This window comes from Coenobita brevimanus, chromosome 51 (assembly GCF_032717465.1).
Source record: "Coenobita brevimanus isolate Jiangsu-jjx chromosome 51, ASM3271746v2, whole genome shotgun sequence".
Lineage (NCBI taxonomy): Eukaryota > Metazoa > Arthropoda > Malacostraca > Decapoda > Coenobitidae > Coenobita > Coenobita brevimanus.
This window is the reverse complement of record NC_137004.1, coordinates 19,729,181-19,750,991: the sequence shown is the minus strand read 5'-3', so window position 1 is coordinate 19,750,991 and position 21,811 is coordinate 19,729,181.

Here is a 21,811-nt window from a genome sequence, read left to right as displayed (position 1 = left end):
GCGGAAAAAACTCGAAAAATGCGGTTCCTAGGTTCCAAAGTGGCTCATTTCTGAGGATATTTATAATATTCGGGCACCCATGATGTATTCCGTGGCTGCTAGCCAATCACAGACAACCTAGACCCAACAGCCAATCAACCTGGCCCTGGTGGCAAGTGTGTACACTAAAGCCGCCTTGTTTTGTCTACCTCCTGTCCCGCCGACCGCCAACTACGTTTGTTCCCCTGTGAGTTCTGAGCACCACCTGGCCTTTTTTTTGTCAAGGTTACCGCTTCCTGGGCTCTTTTATGGATGGCCCCAACCCCTGAAGGCGACATTTGTCCCAGCTGGGATCCAAGAAGAAGGCTCCTCTCGTTTGGACGTTATTCGTCGAGTGCAGAAAGGAGAGAAGTTTGCACACTTTGCCAGGGAGTACAGCCTGAACGAGTCAACAATTTGCACCATTTACAAGAACAAAGTTAACATTTTGAAGTGCATCAAGGCCCCTTACTTATTGTTTATTTCCATTAAATACATGTATTGAATTTTTCTAAGATTGTCTGTTTGTGTTTGCTGTTGGCTAGTTAGGTGTAGGTAGGGTGCTGTAGGGGGTTTCCACGAGGGTCCAGACTAAATATCCTTTTTTCCCATTGGATTTTAAATTTGAAAACCATGGAACTAGTAATCCACAGGAATGTACCAGTCTTTAATTGCTGTGGATTAGATGACTTGACTGTACATGTGTTTTGTGAAGAAATGCAATGACAATGATGTGAAATGAACTACAAAAGGGCAAAATAATGCAAAATGGGTATAGTTTTTATTTTTAGTACTAGAATATGCTATTGTACTCGTTTATTTTCAGACATATGCTTGAGAGTCCAGCTTGGAATATAACGGATTATCAGCTGTTTCAGATCAGGCTTCCCCCAATTGGTCCGTTATAGGGAAGGTCTACTGTATAAGGGACTGCAGTAACATCATTGCAATTCCATTGTTTTTCTTAACAGATGAAATTGTACAGTCCCCTGGATGGCACTGTGGCAGTGCAGTATGCATATGTTTATCTGTCTGTTTATCAGTAGCCATATTCCACAGTCCTGCAAAAGGTGACCATTTGTCTTTGAGTTAGTTGTTTTACAAGGAGGGGCACAGACTCTCCACCAACCCACTTGTTGACAAGTAGGGCACAATTACGGGTTGGTTATATGGTTACCACCCAACAATGTAAATGATTTCCTGGCATAGAGGAAACCATGAGACATGTCACTGAATGTAAAGCCATGTGAAAAGGAGAGAAGAGTAATAAAAAGTGACAGGAAAGATGAGAGAAATAGTAAGAGGGGAGACATAGAAGAAGAATGATAAAAGTACAAGAAGAAGTAGGCAGCACGACATCAAGTGATTGGATGATAGTTGTCACCCCCTACCACAAGAATGTATACCAGATTCAGTAATTGTTTACTTGAATCATGTCTTACCAGTGTTATGGCATTCATGGCAGCAACAGATGTACATTGAATGACAGTACAGAAAAAAGTTGTACAATCTGAAATGGGGCATTCTTTTAAACTCCTGATGCTACTGTGTCGTGCATGAGTGACTGAACTCATTTGTGACATATTCATTCATACAGGGTGATGGGCAGTAGAATCTTACTGGTAAGCAGTATGATTTACCAAACCTTGCGGTGTACTTATTTATCTGTCTATAGCCAGACTCCATAATCTCATTAGGGATGGCCATTTGGCTTTGAGTTGTTTTACAGGGAGGGGCATTAACTCTCCACCAACCCACTTGTTGACACATAGGGAGCAGGTATGGGTTGGATATAATATTATGGTTAACACCCAGCATTGTACATGGTCTCTGGAAACCATTAGGCTTGTCAGTCAATGTAAAGCCACCTGAGAAGGAAAGAAGAGTAATAAGAAGTGACTGGAAAGGTAGGAGAAATAGGAAGAGAATGGCAGACACAGATAAAGAATGATAAAGGTGAAGGAAGAAGTATAGTCTCACCAATCTAAAACCAAGGTTTGGGTGGGGTCTGGCGCTGGGTGCAGCCATGCCATACTTCCTAAACGAGCGATGAGTAGATTCTGTTATATATGTAATAGGCATCACAGATAGGTACACACATACTAATACAATATAAACGTAAGTATTCTAGCATATCAAAGGAAGGTAAACTTGTAATGCATATGACTCTTGTACATCAATAAAGAAACGTGGCATACATATTTTACAATGTTGCTGAAAAAAATGTGGTTACTTTTACCGACTTTTGCGGTAGTTCTAAGCTGGGTAAGTAATGTAACAATTAGGTTTATAATATAATTTGAAGGAATCAGTAGAACATACGCTATTTTCTTAATAGAAATAAATAAGTTAAAACACTCACGAGCTGCAACATCCAGGCCCATACTAGGAATTGATCCATTGGAGGGAGATTTAAGCTTCTGTCACGTGCTTCCACTGTTCACTTTGTTATATATATAACTTAAATTATATTTATGACTTAAATTAGTTTGTCTTTACCCATACACACATACACAAACACACACACACACACACACACACACACACACACACACACACACAAGTGGGTGAAGTCATGTCAGGCCAGGTGGCGAGATGTGAGTGGACGAACTCTAACGGTGTCAGGTCAGCCACTAGCCAATCAGAGTATAGGAAACAAGGCAGCGCTGTACGCCGGGAAATCCCCGGCTGGACTCCACCCAAACCTTGGTTTTAGATTGGTGAGACTATAGGCAGCACTACATCAAGTGAGTGGATGGTCACCACCACCTTACAATTTGACAATATATGTCTCTCTTGTTTTCTTCTTATCTCCAAATTTGTTTTATTCACCGAAGGGTAGATGTTTCGAACTGGAGAGAGTTAGGTATAGCCATCATTAATACCATCATTTTGAAAAGTTAAATTTATGCTGAGTAAGATCTTCTGGAATTACTGTTGAAAGAATCATCATCATCGTTGTTGGTGGCGGCGATGGCTTTGCCATCGTCGTTTTCATCATCTTGCCTCATTTTTCAACCTACAGGTTTGGTAAAGTAGGGTTCAGAAACAAGGATAAAGAAAAAAAATGATAGTGTGAGAACTAGTCACCAGAACGTCCATTAAAGTAGAGCTACACCCTCCTTCGCTTATCATTCAGTCCCCCAGAATTCTGACTCCACCTCGCAGGAACTTCCTTCACACGCATGTGCTTCATATCAGGCAGTCAGTCTGACAACTGTCAGGTGAAGAAACAGATGCTAAACCTTTGTCATGCACTCCATAAAAAATTCATCCAGCCAGCTCAGTCCCCTGTTGGTTTCCCAGCCTCATTACCTTCCATACCTCTCTCACACGCTCATTTATCGTAACTATCCACAGCTCCCACCTTCAGCCCACTGACATATACCCTTTTCACTACACAGTTTGTATCCATTCTCTACATGTGACCATACCATCTTTCTTAAATATTTCTTATCTTAGCCACTCTCCACCTGTTTCTCAATAATCACATATCCACTACTTTAACTTGTGACGTTTTCACGTCACATCAAAATCTCACACCTGTGTATTAAAGTGGGTATTAACCCTTTCACCGCGGGTGTCATTCCAGAATGACAGTGACAAAACTGGACCAAACGCGGGTGTCATTCTGGAATGATCGTGAATATTTTGAACACCGCGCGTTTTCCCAGCGCGCAAATAGTCTCACGCAAGAGTAGCTGTCGAGTTCTTTCACGCCAGCCATCCCACACCTCCCTCCTCCAACCCCGAGGGGGCCCCCCCCACCCCTGCCCTGACCCACGTCAGTCAGTATCTGTCCAGCTCTGTGCGTGATAATGGCGCTCCGTCCCGACTCATCGTCGCTCGCTTCCTCCTCTACAGTGATTAGTGCTAGTGTTCCCTCTACCTCTACACTGGTAAAGGAACTGCCGACGGCGAGGCAGAAGGGGTTGAGCACTCCTGAAATTAGAACTGAGCTGGACAAAACTGTAAGTACTACTCTTGATTGTGGCAGTGAAAGTGACACACTCACAGCAAGCAGTGATGATTTGGCAGTGATTGGTGGTGAACCATTTTCCATTGATAGTGACAGTGATGAAAGTGATCGTGTTGATTCCCCCCCACCACCCCCAACTTACTCTGGGAAAGGAAAGGCTCCTATGGGCAAATCTGGTATTGCACGTGGGAAGGGAGTGAAGCGCAGGCTCATGTCTCCCTCACCAGGCCCTAGTACGCATTTCCCATCAATTTCCCGTTCCCCTAGCCCTATTGCCCTCACATCATCATCATCATCATCTGTCGTGCCCTCTCCTCAGTCTACATCATCTGAGGAGTACGAATGACCAAAGCCTGCAAAGCGAGGGAAGGCAGGCCGTGCAGGCAGGCCTAGTACAAAGGGGATGCGTGGCAGTTGGAGGGCAAAGCTGGGCGATAAGCGAGGTGATAAGCGGAGTAGAAAGGGTCAAGTTTCACCACGCACCAGGTCAGAAACCCCCCCGCCTGCCCCCCGCTCAGTTCCCTCACCCGCGCCACCCCCCCACTCACCCCGCTCCCCGTTGCCTCCTGCCTCACCCACCTCCCGCTTGCCTCCTGCCTCACCCACCTCCCGCTTGCCTCCTGCCTCACCTCCTGCCTCACCCATTGCCTCCACAACAGCTCCTTCTCACGGGGAAAGGAGTGGAATGCAACCTGCCCCTGCCACTGAACCACGCACAGGGCAAGTGGATGCATTTGTTTGGTCTGACGGTGGAGATTTCCAGCCACACAATCCACCGTTTGATATGACAAATGCTGGAATACAGCCTGCCTTCCCATGCAACGCAGGTGATGAGTTTGTTGATTACTTCCTGGCCTTCCTTGATGATGAAATTGTGCAGCATGTCAGCGATGAGACCAATAGGTATGCAGCTCAGTGTGCAGCAGAAGGGCTGGGACCTATTGGCTCACCAAAGCAAGTGTCGTGGTTGCCTGTCGGGATCAGAGAGCTGTATGTGTTTTTTGCGCTAATGTTTCTGATGCCCCATATAAAGAGACATGAGTTGGAGGAGTACTGGCTCGTGGATGACATAACTACTATCCCATTATTCGGGAAGTATATGTCACGGGATCGGTTCCGACAGCTGCTAGGATACCTGCACTTCACTGACAATGACAACCTGTCCCAAACTGACCCTTTGTGGAAAGTGAGGGATTTTCTCAACAGGATTAGGGATCGATTTATGCGATTTTTCAGGCCTATGCAGAAAGTCGTCATAGACGAATCCCTGGTATTGTTCAGAGGACGTCTCAAATTCATGCAGTACATCCCCAGCAAACGCCACCGCTTTGGGATAAAGTTCTTTGTGCTGTGTGACTGTGAGATGGGGTATATCCTTGATTTTGTCATTTACTCGGCTAGCACAATGGATGTGAACAGGAAAGACCCCCCTTGGCTTCTCTGGCTCCGTTGTAAAAGTGCTGATGGAGAGGTATTTTGGTGGTAATCATGTGCTGTACACAGACAATTATTACACAGCACCAAAACTCTCCAAATACCTTGCTGAACACGGCATTGGCACTGTTGGCACTGTACGGAGCTATAGGAAAGAGTGGCCTAGTTTCCCCGAAGCATCATCATCATCCAAGGGAGATGTTCACCTGAAGAAGTCAGACAAGCTTCTTGCGATCAGGTGGCATGACAAGAAGGTCGTGAATATGATCAGCACCATCCACAAGGGGGAATTGAAGAGAACTGGGAAGGTCAGCTACAGGACGGGAGAGCCAATCATGAAGCCTGATGCCGTCATTGATTATAATGTAAATATGAGACTTGTTGATAAGTCTGATATGATGATTGGCGAAATCGACTGTCTCAGGAGAAACACCCGATGGTACAGGAAGGCTTGCCTGCACATGCTCGATATGTGCATGCTCAACGCCTTCATTCTCTACAAGACACAAGTCGGGGGCATAAGGCAACCATCACTGAGACAGTTTTCGAAGACTGTTGTGCAGCAGCTACTTGCACGATTTGGTCAGGTGACGGCATTGATCCCGAGGCGACACTCTGACACACAACCTGACCGTCTTGAGTGCCGCAGTTACATGAGCCGGCACCAGCTTGTGAATTTGCCTCCTACAGCAGGCGGCAGGTTGTCACAGGGCCGCTGCAGAGTATGTTCTACCACCACACGGAGGCCTAGGACGAGAAAAATGAGCACACACCAGTGCCTTGAATGCCAAGTCGCTCTATGTGTAACTCCGTGCTTTGCCGAGTACCACTCTCTGAGTAAATACTGAAAGTGACAGTGATATATAGTGATGCGACAGTGACGTGCTTTGCCAATAATTGTATAATGGATAATGTAGTAATAAGGGATATTTTGCCTAGAAAAAAAAGGAAATATTGGCCAGTATAATAAGTGATATTGTAATAAGAGAATCTGCGGCACTTGTGGAATTCTGCGGCACTTATGTAATTCTGTGATGCGCCAGTGACGCAATATAGTAATAAGTGCATTGTAAATATAATGTACATTGCCCATATTATATGTAAAATAATATTAGAAGTTAGAAAGAATGAAAAGATCGCATGAAACGTCAGTGAGCGGGTGCCGCCGCAGTGAAGTGAGGCGCAGCCGCAGTGAAGAGCGGGTGCAGCCGCAGGGAAGTGCCTTTTACCTACCTCAGTGAACACAGAGTGGGTGTTTATCGTATGTACAGTGTTCATATATGTTTATATTACTATTATGAGAGAGTGGTTGGCATTTGGTACTGGTATGTGGGGCGTAAAATAGTTATTTCACACCCCTCACTTCTAACGGCTCTCCCCGTCTTGTGAAAGTCAACAAAGTCATGAAACCTACATCAATGGAAAGCTGAAGGTTAGTACTTTCTAATGGTACCTTATTTTTTTCTCTAGCTTTATTCTGTGCAGAGTTATTAAGGTTTAAAAGTTTGTTTACATTTGGCTGAAACCCGCGCGGGAGAGGACAGTCAGACCAAAACAATACCCGCGGTTAAAGGGTTAAAAATACTTCATGCAGTTCTCTTGCAGCTGCCACATTCAGATTTCTGTTTCATATCAAGGTCTTCATAGTACCAGCCACCTTCCTTCTCTGTCTGACTGTACTTCCCCTTCCTGTGCACAGCTATGTCTCTCATCTGTCACTGCATCTACATACCTAAACTCTCACCATGTTAAGTCTCTGCTCACCATTACATCTCAGTGGGAGTCACCTTTTCTCCTAGCAACCATCACTTTACTCCTTTCAGCATTTACTATCAAGACATGATGCTCACAAAACTCTGCACCAGTCTGTCAGACTTTTGTCCACTATTTGCAAACATTATTGCATCATCTGCAAACAGTAGATCAAATCTAAAATATTCCACCCTGCACCATTCATTACCATTGCTGTCCCTTCCTCCATGACTCAAGTTTTTACCTCTCCAATAGGCCCATCTGTGGGCAGTAAGATTGAAATATAATGCCTTCTTTTTTTAATAAAGATTTTTTTCTTCTTTAATTTCATGTCAGCCAAAATAATTTGAATATTTTCTTATAGATCTGATAAATTTCTAGGCTATATTATTTTGAACAGTAATATACTGCAAACTGTTTGTTTTAAGCCTAGTAAAAATATCTTACAGCATTTAACCTCCCTAATAACTGTTTAAACACCATTCTAGTAAGATGGTTGATTGAAAATACGTGTGAAGATACTGATGCTGAGTGCAATAGGTCACTGGGTTGCTGCATATTGGTGGCTCTGATAATGACATTCCTTGCAGCAGCTGGCTTCCACAAGCAAGGAAACCCAAAGTGTAATAACACTTATTGTGCTCCACATTCACTAAAGAAGCGTCTCACTTAGTAGATAACCGTAATGGAATGCACTTTTGATTTGGCTGTGGTAGAAATTCAGATAAAACCCATTTTGTTTTGCTTCATTTATAAACGCACCAACATGCTTCCCTGTGTCAGCCTTGATCACCCAGTGGCAGCAGTCCATGCTGCTCAGTCTCTGGCAGCCTCCCTGTTCAGACCCTATCTCTGAGATCACATTCTTTGGTCTCGTCCCAGGCCTTCTTTGGTCTGCCCCTCACAGCCCTACCCCTGACATTAATACTTCTCACGTTCCACACCCATTTGTCATCCTTCTTCCTCTTCACATGCCCAAACCATCACAATCTGCCCCTCCTTACCACAGGACAAATATGCTCCGGTTCCATCCTTTCTCTCAATTCATCTGTCTTAAGCCTAGTCCCCTCAGGCGTTGCATTATAGGGTGCACCACACATTCATTTAATCATTGTCATTTCTGCACATTTGAGCCTATGCATATCCTCATTTTACTCCCCAGGTCTCACTGCCATACAGCAGTACACTCCTAACACATGCCACATACAGAAATCCCATAGCATGGAGCGAGGGCCCTCTCAGTGTTGGGAGAGGCATCTTCCCTTTGAACTTTCTCCAACCACTCTTTACGCCAGCCACGGAGCTAGCTCCAGCCCTACCTCCATCACATAGCATGTCCCCCAGATAACAAAACTTCCACACATTCAAGAGACTCACCAGTAAGATCAGTCCTTTCAGTGCCTGACAATCTCTACATGCTCTCCATGACACACCACACAAATGAAATCAGCATTATTTGACAGTCTGCCTCTAATACCACTACATCTCTTATACACCTGCTAATCACAAATATTGCACAAGATGGAGTTACTTCCCACACACTTGTGGCAAAGCACACATGGCCACTCTCCATCTACTTTGACAGTACTGTCACCAGCCCTAAATATCATCGCTTTTGTTTTATCCACATATACTCTCAAACTCTTGTGGCACATTCTGTCTCTCAATTTCCTAAATCTTTCCTCCACTATCCATCCATCCATCCATCCTCCTATGTCGCCCAATGAGGAGCATAGGAACCTGGGGCTAGACAAGTTGGTGCTAACATTTAAAATGAGTGATCAGCCTCACTCATCTCTAAGTGTCATTATGTCAGCAAAAAATCCCAACCATCCCATGGATATAAACCTGCTTAGGCTCAATCCAATTGGAGCACTTTAATTACATACTAAACCACCAGGCACCATAATTTGGTTATATGGTTACCACCCAGCATAGTAAATGGTTTCCTGGTGTACAGGAAACCATTTGGCTTGTCACTCAATGTAGAGTCACCCTTAGGCAGAAGGAAAAAGAAAGAAAGAAGGAAAGAAAGACAGAAGAGGGAGTGTAAAGAGGAAAGAAAGACAGAAGAGGAAGGAAAGAAGAGAGGAAAGGACTTACACCCAAAGCAGCACTACATTGAGTGAGTGGATGGTAAGCGCCCCGACCCACCACCCATTCATTTTCATTTTTGTTTTTGAAGGCTGCAACATGCTTGCATGCATCAGCCTTGGTCACCTAATGATGGCTCTCCATGCTGCTCGATCTCTCGGAGCTTCCCTATCTAGTCCCCTAGCTCTGATTTCACACTCAGTGACCTTGTCCGAGGCCTTTTTCAGTCTTTCTTTCGCTACCTTACTCCCAGCGTTAACACTTCACACTTTCTGCACCCTGTCGTCATCCCCCATCATCTCCACATGCCCAAACCATCTCAATCTACCTCTCCTCATCACAGCACCAGTACACTCCAGTACCATCTGAACTCTTCCATAGCAAACCTAGCCTCCCCAGCCCTTGCACTCAAGGATGCACTGCACATCCACCTAATCGTTGCCATTTCTGTACGTTTGAGCGTGCAAGTATCCTCTTCCTTTACTGCCGAGGTCTCTCTACCATACAGCATTACACTCCTGACAAATGCCACATACAAAGATCCCTTAGCATGGAGGCAACCGCTCCCTGAACTTCTTCCAACCACTCCTCACTCTAGCCACAGAGCTAGCTCCTGCCCCACCTTCAGCACATAATGTGTCTCCCAAATAACAAAACTCATCCACACACTTAAGAGACTCACCAGCAAGTTCAGTCTTTCCACGCCTGGAAATTTTCACATGCTCTCCTCGACACACCTCACACAAGAAATCAGTATTATCTCACAGTCCACCTCTAATACCACTACATCTCTTATGCACCCACTTATCACAAACACTGCACAAGATGGAATTACTTCCAACACCCTTGTGACAAATCACACACGGCCACTTTCCCACTTCTTTGAGAGTACTGCTCCCAGCCCTAGATACCATCTCTTTTGTTTTAGCTGCATTTACTCTTAAGTCCTTGTACCCCATATCATCTCTCCACTTCCTTAATCTTCCTTTCATTCCTTGGAATCAGCACCGAGTCATTTTCCTACATGTCGCATGGGAGTGTATTTCTGAAGTCAAGTGAGAGAGCTTCAAGCACCATGACAAACAGTAAGGGGCTCAAAACTGTCCCTTGATGCATTTCATGGTACCTTAAGATGGATGGGATAATAATGAGGTACAAGGTAGGGTAGTGGATGTTGGAGTGGCCCTGGTGAGAGAGGTTAGTGTTTGGAAACTCCCTGTACTGTTGTTTGCAGATGATACTGTGTTGTTGAATGAAGACGAAGGGGAGCTGCAAGGCTTGGTGGATCAGTTTGGGAGAGTGTGTAAGAAACGGAATCTAAAGGTGAATGTAGGGAAGAGTAAAGTGATGGTCTTTGAGAGAGGTGAAGTCAGTGAATGTCAAGTGAGGTTGGATGGTGAGGAGTTGGAAAATGTGAGTACGTTTAAGTACTTGGGTAGTGTGATGAGTAAGGATGGAGGTTTGGAGGGTGAAGTGCTTGAAAGGGTACAGCAGGGAAGAAAGGTTGCTGGTTCCTTGAAAGCAGTGATAAGAAGCAGGGAAGTGAGCATGGAAGTGAAAAAGTTACTACATGACAGTATTGTGATACCAACTCTAACGTATGGAAGTGAAGTTTGGACGTTGCTGCAAGGACACAACTCAAGAGTGAGATCAGTGGAAATGAGTTATTTAAGAGGAGCCTGTGGAGTCACATGGAGAGACAGGCTGACAAATGAGGATATAAAGGAGCATTGTGATGTGGATGTGGATGTGATAGGAAGCGTTAGGAGGAATACACTGAGGTGGTTTGGCCATGTGGAGAGATTGGAGGGTGAAAGACTGACGAAGAGAGTGTATGTGAGTGAGGTGGAGGGGGGGAAGAGGGAGGGGGAGGCCGAGGATGAGATGGAGGGATGGTGTGGAGAGGTATATGAGATAGGGGGGTGTAAGTTGGAAGCGGGGCAGTGAAATGGTGGGGGACAGGGCGACGTGGAGGTGATTTGTTTGTGGCCACCCCGAACTGGATTGAGGCGTCTGGCAATAGATAGATAGATAGTAAGATGGGGCTATTCAACTCACCTGGGGCAATTAGGCTCAATAAGGGGTAATGAGACTCAGGTGGTCCAGACAGTGTAAATAGGGGTATATTTGACTTTTTCATCATCATCATCATTATCTAATCCTGTGTTGCCCCATGAGAAGCGTAGGAGCCCAGGGCAAGGCAAGTTGGTCCTGACATTTAACCCGCGGCGACCCGTTGACGTTCTTCCACGTCCTCACGTTTTGTCACTGCCAATCCCGTCGACGTACTTTAACGTCCTGCAATTGCAAGGTTCATAATTTCCACAATTTTCAAAATTCGCGCGAGATTTTCGATTCGCCCACCTACCCAAGCCTCCCCTACCTGCCGCCAGGCGGGCAGCGTCCCAGACCCCGCGTGACCCGCGCTCGCCCTTGTCTCGGTCACTCACCTGTTAGCAGTGACCCAGGTCAGACATGGCGCGTAAAGGTCTCTCAGACGACGAAATACAATCCGCCCTGGATGCCTTCACTGGAGATAGTGATTCTTCACTTGATGATGATGTGGTGGATTGAGATTACGTCCAGCCTGAGGAGGAAATAACAAGCAGTGATGAGGAGGTCCCTTCGCCCCGGAAAAAGCGGTATGTGACATATCGTAAGGCAAGGGAAAGCCAGCCTGCACCCAAACCACCTGCATGGACCTCTCTCCATCCCCTAGAGAGAGATTCTGATGAGGACGAGGATGAGGACGATGACGATGACGGCGGCTTAGGACGTGATATCGCCTCGTGGTTGGGGAAGGAAAAAATCTTACCCCGAGGATCAGAAGGTAGGGCGAGAAGACAAATAAGGTATGGTCCAAGTGCTTTGTCTGGGGAAGTCGAAAGTGGTGTGGTGGGAGTGCGGGATGAAAGGGAAAGTGGTGTGGCGGGAGTGCGGGGTGAAAGGGAAAGTGGTGTGGCGGGAGTGCGGGGTGAAAGGGAAAGTGGTGTGAGGGAGGCAGCACGAGCACGTGGTGCATGTAGGCCTAGGGGAGAGGAGGTGGAGCCACTCCCCAGCACGTCTTTCGCCCCACAATATTCCCAAACTTCCTCCCCACAGCCCCAGGATGTGGGGAAAGGAAGGAAAGGGAAGGGAAAGGGTAAAGGAAAAGGGAGAGGGAAGAGAAGTGCGAGTGATGAAAGGCGCCGCTCTCCACCTCCCCACCCTGACGAAGGCGACGATGGGGACGTGGCTGGAGATGGTGGTGTCTCGTGGAACTGGGAAGATGGGAGTAATTTTACTCCCATCATTCACCCTTTCACTGAGGAGTGTCAGTCTGGTTGCACGGCTCCAGGTGTGCATGCGGGTTCCACTAGGGTGGATTTCTTCCACTTGTTCTTTGGGGAGGCGTTTGTGGGGCGCATAGTGGAACAGACAAACATATTTTCACGAACACAGCGCCGTGAAAGTGAACGTTTGGGAACAACGAGCAGGCATTCCCAGCAATATGACTATCCTGTGACAATTTCTGAGATGTTCTTATTTTTTGCCCTGGTTCTCTTGATGGGTGCGGTAAGAAAAAACCAAATACCTGCATACTGGACAACTGACCCAATGACCCTCACACCTTTCTCTGGAAAGGTGATGAGTCATAATAGATTTCAGCGGATTCTCGACCGCCTCCACTTTTTTGATGCAGAAGATCCAGCTAATGCAAATAACACTGATAAAATGAGGAGAATTAGGCTGGTATTTGATAATTTACGGGAAATGTTCCGCTCCTCATTTTATCCTTACAGAGACCTCGTCATAGACGAGAGTCTTGTGTTGTGGAGAGGCAATATTTCCTTTCGCCAGTACATACCCAGCAAGAGACACTGTTTCGGGTTCAAGATCTTTGTTATGTGTGACTGTAAGACTGGTTATGTGCAAGACATAGTCTTGTACACGGGCGCACAGACAGATATAACAGAAGATCGTAGTATAGGACTCTCAGGGGCCATGGTGAAGACAATGATAGAGGAGTACCTTCATCGTGGTCATGTGTTGTACCTGGACAACTGGTACACTAGCCCTCTTCTCGCTAGGTTCCTCCACCAACACGACACCGGAGTCTGTGGTACAGTCAAGAGAAACCATCGCCATATGGTCAAGATAGGGAGGAAACTTGACAAGAACGAGGTGGTTTTCTTCCAGGCAAATAACATCCTTGCCACCCTGTGGAACCACAACAGGGAAGTTTGCCTCCTATCAACTGTACACAGCCCCCTGATGCACCGCACAGACTCCGTTGATCACCGTAGCGAGAGGAGGCGCAACGTCTGGAAACCCGAGTCTGTACTGGACTATAATCTGAACATGAGGCAAGTGGATCAGTCAGACTCGATGATTTCCAGTGTTGACTGTCCCAGGACCATGATGAAGTGGTACAAAAAGCTCTTTTTCCACTTGCTCGACATCACGGTCCTGAACGCATACTACCTGCACGCCATGACAACAGGAGTATCAGAGACCTTTGAGGGGTTTGTGAGGGAGCTGGCACGTGAAATAATCGCCAGGCATGCCCAAGACAGACCCACACACCGCACCCGCACCCCCATGGCTGCCCAGACTCCCCTACGCCTCGCAGGACGCCACTATCCTAGCACAATCCCTTCCGAACCAAACCGTCTTAAACCCCAGCGCCGCTGCCATGTATGCAAGCACTCGACAGTCAGACCAGCCACTCAGAGAAAAGACACAAGGTACGAGTGTGTAGAGTGCAATTTTGCGTTGTGCCTTCAGCCATGTTTCAGAGAGTACCATAACTTCCCACACTACTGAAACTGTGTGGGATGGTGATATGACGCTCAGTATAATGGTAAGGCCAGTCAGTATGTGCTAAGTCTTATATAAAGTTGAAACGGGTGTAATGTTTGCAGGAAAGTAATGTATAAGTTGAGAAATGGTGTAAGTTGAAAGAAGTGATATCAAAACTACACCCACTGTGTAAATCTGCGAAAATATGACGCTCAGTATAACACTCTGGTCAGTAAATATGTGATAGCAAGAATATAAAGTGGAAATGGGTGTAATGTTAGCAGGAAAGTAACGTATAAGTTGAAAAATAGTGTAAGTTGTAACAATTGATGTCACGAGTACACCCACTGTGTAAATCTGCGAAAATATTACGCTCAGAAGAACATTCTGGTCTGTAAGTATGTGATAGGAATGATATAAAGTGGAAAAGGGTGTAATGTTAGTAGGAAAGTAATTTATAAGTTGAATACTAGTGTAAGATGAAACAAATGATATAGCGATAACACTCGCTGTGTAAATATGCGATAATATGACACTCAGTAGAATAGTAAGGTCTCCAATTATGTGATAGCAATTATATCAAGTGGAAACATGTGCAATGTTAGTGGAGAAGTATTATATAAGTACAAAAATAGGTTGTAAGTTGAAATAGTAGTCATAGCAACTTCACTGTCTGTGTTATTATGCGCTATTATTACGCTAAATATTTACGTAAGGCCTGAAACTATCTCAAAACAGTTCTCAAAAGTGGAAAAGTGTATAATGTTATTAGGAAAGTATTATGTAAGTTGAAAAAACACAATACGAGTTGAAACAGCAGTCACAGCGAGTTCACTCACTACGTAAATAAGCGCTAACATTACGTTAAATGTTATTGAAAGGCCTGTGAATATGTAAAAACAGTTCAATAAAATGTAAAATGGTATATTGTTATTGGAGATGTATTATATAAGTAGAAAAAATGATATGTATCATGATTCAGCAATGTTAGAGATTCATTGTGACCAGTCTGGCCGATTTTGCTCGGTTCGCACGATGGTACAATGCTTATTTCAACTCTATTTTTGTATAAAATCCAATTTACTCTTGTATCACATGTTTTTATGTTTGTAATAAATACATATCTACTTACTGTCATTGGTTTCCCAGACTTATAATACCATAGAAAACATGAGAGCCTCAGACCACCTACACAGAACACGGTACCAGGTGTAACGAAGGTATACCTGTTTAGGCCACTTATGGACCCCGGTGAACACTTTCTTGGCGATTGACCATTGTTTCTGACCAAAAGCGAAAGTTTTAGCAAAAAAAATTTGGGTCCAAAAATGGTCGGGATTGGGGGGTACCAGTGGTGAAAAAGTGGTCGGGACAGGGCGGGTTAAGGTGAGAGTGACCAGCCTCACTTATCCCTGAGTGGCATTTTATGTGAGCAATAAACCCCAACCATCCCTTGGATATAAACCTGCATATGCTAAATCCAATTGGAGCGCCTTAATTACCCACTAAACCACCAGGTGCCATAATATGGTTATATAGTTACCACCCTTATAGTAAATGGTTTCCTGGTGTATAGGAAACCGTTTCGCTTGTCATTCAGTGTAGAGTCACCTGTCAACAGGAAGAGGAAAGAAAGACAGAAGAGGAAGGATGGAAAGAAAGACGGTAGCGAGGAAAGGGCAGTCACTCGAGAGCAGTACTACATTGAATGAATGGATGGTTGAGTGCCCCCACCTACCACTATTATGTTACTATATTCTCCATCCATCCATCATCCAATCCTATGTTGCTCCATGAGGAGCATAGGAGCCTAGGTTTAGGCAAGTTGGTCCTGACATTTAAGCTGAGAGTGACTAGCCTCGTTCATCCCTGAGTGGCATTACGTGAGTAATAAACCCGAACCATCCCTTGGATATATACCTGCACAGGCTCAATCCGATTGGAGCACCTTAATTACCCACTAAACCACCAGGTGCCATAATTTGGTTATATGGTTACCACCCAGCTTAGTAAATGGTTTCCTGGTGTACAGAAAACCGTTTGGCTTGTCACTCATTGTAGAGTCACCCATACAATGTTCTGCAATCACTAATTTATATTGTAAATGAAATTTAGGGATAGCTTGCAGAAGGTAAGTGACTTGTGATCAGTTTTTCATTCCTCTTATTTTCAGATTTTTTTGAGCTGTGATTTACAACAGTATAGACAAGATTAACTGTATTTTCCACCACTGTCCCCTGGATATATAATAACAAGCTGTGTGTCATTAATGTTTATCCACCTGCCAGAGTAAGTTAGCTGCTTTCAATTATAATATATGCTTTTAGACTGGTGTGGCAATCCACTTTGGGGCATTTCATATGCTGCAGCTTCATCAAGTACTGTGTGAATGGTTGTAGACAATACATCATTATTTCAAGGATATCTCCCAGATACAGACTAGGTACATGGCTTCCTGAAGAGACATAGTCCTGCTGTCCTTCAGGATGTCAAAATATTTCGAGGAAGTGGCCTACTGTCTCTGAAGAGGTTGTAGTGACCTACTTTTAAAAGCTGGAAGAGAGCCTTAGGGGAGTACTTTTTGCAAACATCATTAACAGTAACGAAACCAACATCATGGATGATCCTTAGGGTAAGCTCCAGATATTTCGGCATGGTATAAAACATGCGGAGCATTTTATGAGTGCGATGAGGAGTTCAATATCCATCAATGTTCTCCATCACTGCTAGTGGAAAGCATCTTACTTCATATGTTGTTTACAAGACTGAACACTTGCAGCAGTCATGGACTGTAGGAGAACCAGTTCGATTCAAATTGAAGCAGGGGGTGCATAGAGGTTGGTCTCCTGAAGGCAAACAACTAAAGGACAATACTGGGCTACAAGGCATCGAAAATCGGAGCAATTCAAATGAAAACTTCAAATGTTTCACTGAAGTAAAGCCCAGCGAGTCCAAGTGCCCCACATGAGGTTTTGATAAACTTTATTTTTATTTTTCAAATATGTCTTTTCCGTGTTTTTCTGTTAATATCCATTTTCACTTATGAAGTTGGGTCATTTGTGTTTCATTACTCATACAGTAAAGCTTTTTAAATGCCCTGAATGATGCACTACAAACCTTAGTTCAAGGGAAAATAGCCAAAAGTGAGTCGAATAGCCCCATCTTATGGTATTATATTTGAGGGTAAGCTTAACTAAAAGAACGAGAAATGTTGAAGTGTCGTAGTCACAAGAACAGAAACTAATGAATAGGAATGGTTAATTATGAGAATTTTGTGTCCGTAGACAAAACTCATTGATAAGAAAGTTGACTCACAGAGTTAGGTAGGAGAAGTATGAGTGGAAAAAGTTGTCTGGTTCACTATCAAGAGTGGTGATATGGGTGTAATTATTGCTATCCAGTTCTTCCAGTATATTTAGCAGTTATTATATGGCTATTAGGCAAAAAATTTAGTGAAAACTTGTGAGTCCTGGAGTCCAGTTGTTCCTTTTTATTACTTTATTTTGTTATTGCAGTAGTTTGATGGACCAGTTAATCACAGTCAAGGAAGTTTGTATGTACAGAAGTGCATTTTTTTTTTTTATTATGAACAGGCTTTGCCTAGAGAAAGTCAGGTTTATGGGAGGATCAGGCACATGTAAGGTATTTTGGCAGGGAGGCGTAGATGGGTATGGTGGTGTCGGTGTGCTTGTTGACAAGAAATGAGTGGAATGTGTCGTGAATGTGATGATAGTAAATGAACGGAGTGTAGCAGTGAAAATATTATTTGATAAAGTCATGATTTCAGTTATTTTGGCATTTGCTCTGCAAGTTAGCTTGGATAATGAAGAAGAAAATAGATTCTGGGATGATGATGCATGTGGTTGGTGGTGTAGGGGATGATGAGATTGTAGTTTTGGTTGGGAATTTAAGTGGTTATGTGGATGAAGCAGCTGAAGGATTATGAAGGGGTACATGGGGGAGGCACATACGGGCAAGGAATTTAACCCGCTGCGTCCTGTCAATGTATGGGTATGTTGCAACATTTTGCATTTGCCAGTCCCGGCGACGTACCGGTACGTCGCGCAATTGCAAGGTGCATAATTTCCAGAATTTTCAAATTTCGCACTTGATTTTCGGTACGTAGGGTCACTCAGCCTTCCCCTACCTGCCACCAAGCAGGGACACTCGGCGACCCCAGCGCGACCCGCGCTCACCCGCGGCTCAGTCACTCACATGTTAGCAACGGTCCTGCTCAGACATGGCGAAGAGAGGTCTCTCAGAGGACGAAATTCAAGCCGCCCTGGACGCCTTTACAGGCGACAGTGATTCCCCACTGGACAACGAGGTTGTAGACAAAGATTATGCGCAGCCAGAGGAGGAGGAGGAAACCACCAGCAGTGATGAGGAAGTCCCGTCCCCCAGGAAGCGGCATTATGTGACTTACCGTGCTGCTAGAGAGGGGCAACCGGCCAAAAAAACAACTTGGAACATCCTCTGCCCAGCCCCGTGATGTGGAGCCCGAATTTGATGATGAGGACGAGGACGGAGCCGTGGGACGTGCTGCCATGTGGTACGGACGTGAGGTAATAACTCATAGTGGCCCCGAACGCACACCACGTTGGACGAGCAGGTATGGGCCTAGTCTTTCGTTTGGGGAGGTAGGAAGTGCCGTGGAGGGAGTGGGGAGTGAAAGGGAAAGTGCAGGGAGGAGTACGGAAATTTAGAGTGGCGGGAGTGAGTCATTGCTCTCCTGTGGTGGTGTGAGGTGGCGGGGTGTATCACGTGAGCGAGTGAGGGTGCGTTCTGAATCACGTGGGGTTGTGATGGAGGGGGAAGGTGGGGAGGAACCACTCCCCAGCACGTCTTATGCTCCCCAATATTCCCAAACACGTGGGCGAGTGAGGGTGTGTGAAAAATCACGTGGTGTTGTGATGGAGGGGGAAGGTGGGGAGGAACCACTCCCCAGCACGTCTTATGCTCCCCAATATTCCCGAACTTCATTCCCACAGCCCCCTAATGTTCCTCAAGGCAGTAAGGGTAAGGGAAAGGGTAAAGGCCGAGGGAAGAGGAGTGCGAGTGGGGAAGCCCTCCGCACTTCTTCTCCCCAACCTCCCCCACCAGCATCTCCTCCCCACCCAGACGAAGGCGCTGATGGGGATGATGGGGACGAGGGATTTGTGGGATGGAATTGGGAGGATGGGAGTGATTTTTCTCCCCTCATTCACCCTTTCACTGAGCAGGGGCGCGCTGGCTGCATTGCTCCCGGAATTCACCCTAATTCCACCAGGCTGGATTTTTTCCACCTGTTTTTCAGTGAGGCTTTCGTGGAGCAGATAGTTGACCAAACCAACCGTTTTGCAAGCAGCCAGCGCCGTGAGAGTGAAAAATCCCACCTGTTTTTCAGTGAGGCTTTCGTGGAGCAGATAGTTGACCAAACCAACCGTTTTGCAAGCAGCCAGCGCCGTGAGAGTGAAAGATTGGGAACAAGGAGCAGGCATTCTGTCATATATGATTACCCTGTCTCTCTTTCAGAAATGTTCTTATTTTTTGCCTTGGTCCTTTTGATGGGTATTATATGAAAGAACAGAATTCCGGCCTACTGGACAAAGGACCCTGTTAAGTTCACACCAATATTTGGCCAAGTCATGAGTCGTAATCGCTTCCAACAAATTCTAAGTCGCCTCCACTTCTATGATGCTGATGATCCTGCAAATGCAAACGACACAGATAAGATGAGGCGAATTAGGTTGGTCTTTGATCACCTGAGGCAGACATTTCGTTCGTCATTTTATCCCTATAGAGCCCTCTTCATAGACGAGAGTCTCGTGTTGTGGAGAGGCAATATTTCATTTAGGCAGTATATACCCAGCAAAAGGCACCGTTTTGGGTTCAAGATCTTTGTTATGTGTGACTGTAGGACTGGTTATGTGCAAGACATAGTCTTGTACACCGGTGCACAGACAGACATAATAGAAAACCGGAGTATTGGACTGCCGGGAGCAGTGGTAAAGACAATGATAGAAGACTACCTTCATCATGGTCATGTCCTCTACCTGGATAATTGGTACACTAGCCCTCTTCTCGCTCGTTATCTACACATGCATGAAAAGGGAATCTGTGGTACCGTCAAGGTGAACCGGCGTCACATGGTCAAGGTAGGGCGGAAACTTGACAGGAATGAGGTTGTCTTCTTCAAGGCCAACAACATACTTGCAACTGTGTGGAACCATAATAGAGAAGTAAGCCTCTTGTCCACGGTTCACAGCCCTTTGATGCACTGTACAGATTCCGTTGATTACCGGAGCGAGAACAGGCTGCACATATGGAAACCTGAGTGTGTCCTAGATTATAACATAAACATGCGCCTGGTGGACCAGTCAGACTCCATGATATCGACGGTCGAGTGTTCCAGGACCATGATGAAGTGGTATAAGAAACTGTTCTTTCACTTTCTAGATATCACTGCTTTGAATTGTTTGTGGAGTGAGGAGGAGATGCAAGGGAGTGCAAGGTTCAGCATGGTGGAATGATGAAGTGAAATGAGCTGTGGAACAAAAGAAGAAGGCATATAGTGGATGGTTAGTGAGTAGAGGAAGGGGAGAAGATGAGAGAGAGAAAAGAGAGGTATATGTAAGCAGGAGAAGGGAGGTTAAGAGACTGGTGAAGGAGAGTCAGAAGAGTGGATGAAGAGTTTGGGAGGAATCTGAGTGTGAAATGGAGGGAGAGTAAAAAATTGTTTTGGAAGGAGGTAAAGAAAGTAAGGCAGTGTGAATGGGGAAGTAGTAGGGAAGTGAAAGATAGGAATAATAGATTGTTGGTGGAGAAGAGAGAGAAATTGAGGAGGTGGAAGGAGCACTTTGAAGATTTGTTGAATGTAGAGAGTGAGAGCAGTGGGAGTATAAGTGGTTGAGGAATGGCTGGGAGAAGAAGAGATGAGAGGAGGGAGGAAGAGATCAGTAGGGCTGAAGTAGTGGAAGCGATGAAGAAGATTACGTTGGGGAAGGCCCCAGGAATTGATGGAGTATGTGGTGAAATGCTTAGGTATGGGGGTGAGATTGTTGTGGAGTGGATATGGAAGTTGTGTAGATTGGCCTGGGAAGAGGGAAGGGTTCCAGAGGACTGGAAATCAGGTATAATTGTTCCTTTATACAAAGGAAAAAGGGAGAGAGAAGTATGTGGTAACCATAGGGTTATTTGCCTTCTTAGTGTGACTGGGAAAATATATGGTAGAATACTCATTGATAGGGTTAGGCATATGAGAGAGGAGCTAGTTGGAGAAGAACAAGGGGGATTTAGGAAGGGAAAAGGGTGTGTAGATCAGATATTTGTTCTAAGATGTTTAGTGGAGAAGTATCTAGAGAAGGGAAGGAAAGTGTATGCTGCTTTCATGGACTTGGAGAAAGCTTACGACAGAATAGATAGGCAAGGTATGTGGAAGATATTAAGAATATATGGAGTGGAGGGGAAATTGTTGAGTGCTGTGAAGAGTATGTACGAGGGAGCTAGGGCTACGGTGCAAGTGGATGGTGAGCTGAGTGAGTTCTTTGATCTCAGTGTGGGACTGAAACAGGGTTGTGTGATGCCTCCATGGCTGTTTAATATATACATGGATGGGGTTGTAAAGGAGGTGCAAGGTAGGGCAGTGGATGTAGGAGTGGCTCTAATGAATGAGGATGAGATTTGGAAGATTCCGGTGCTGCTGTTTGCTGATGATACAGTATTGTTGAGTGAAGATGAATGGGAGTTGCAAGGTTTGGTGAATGAATTTGG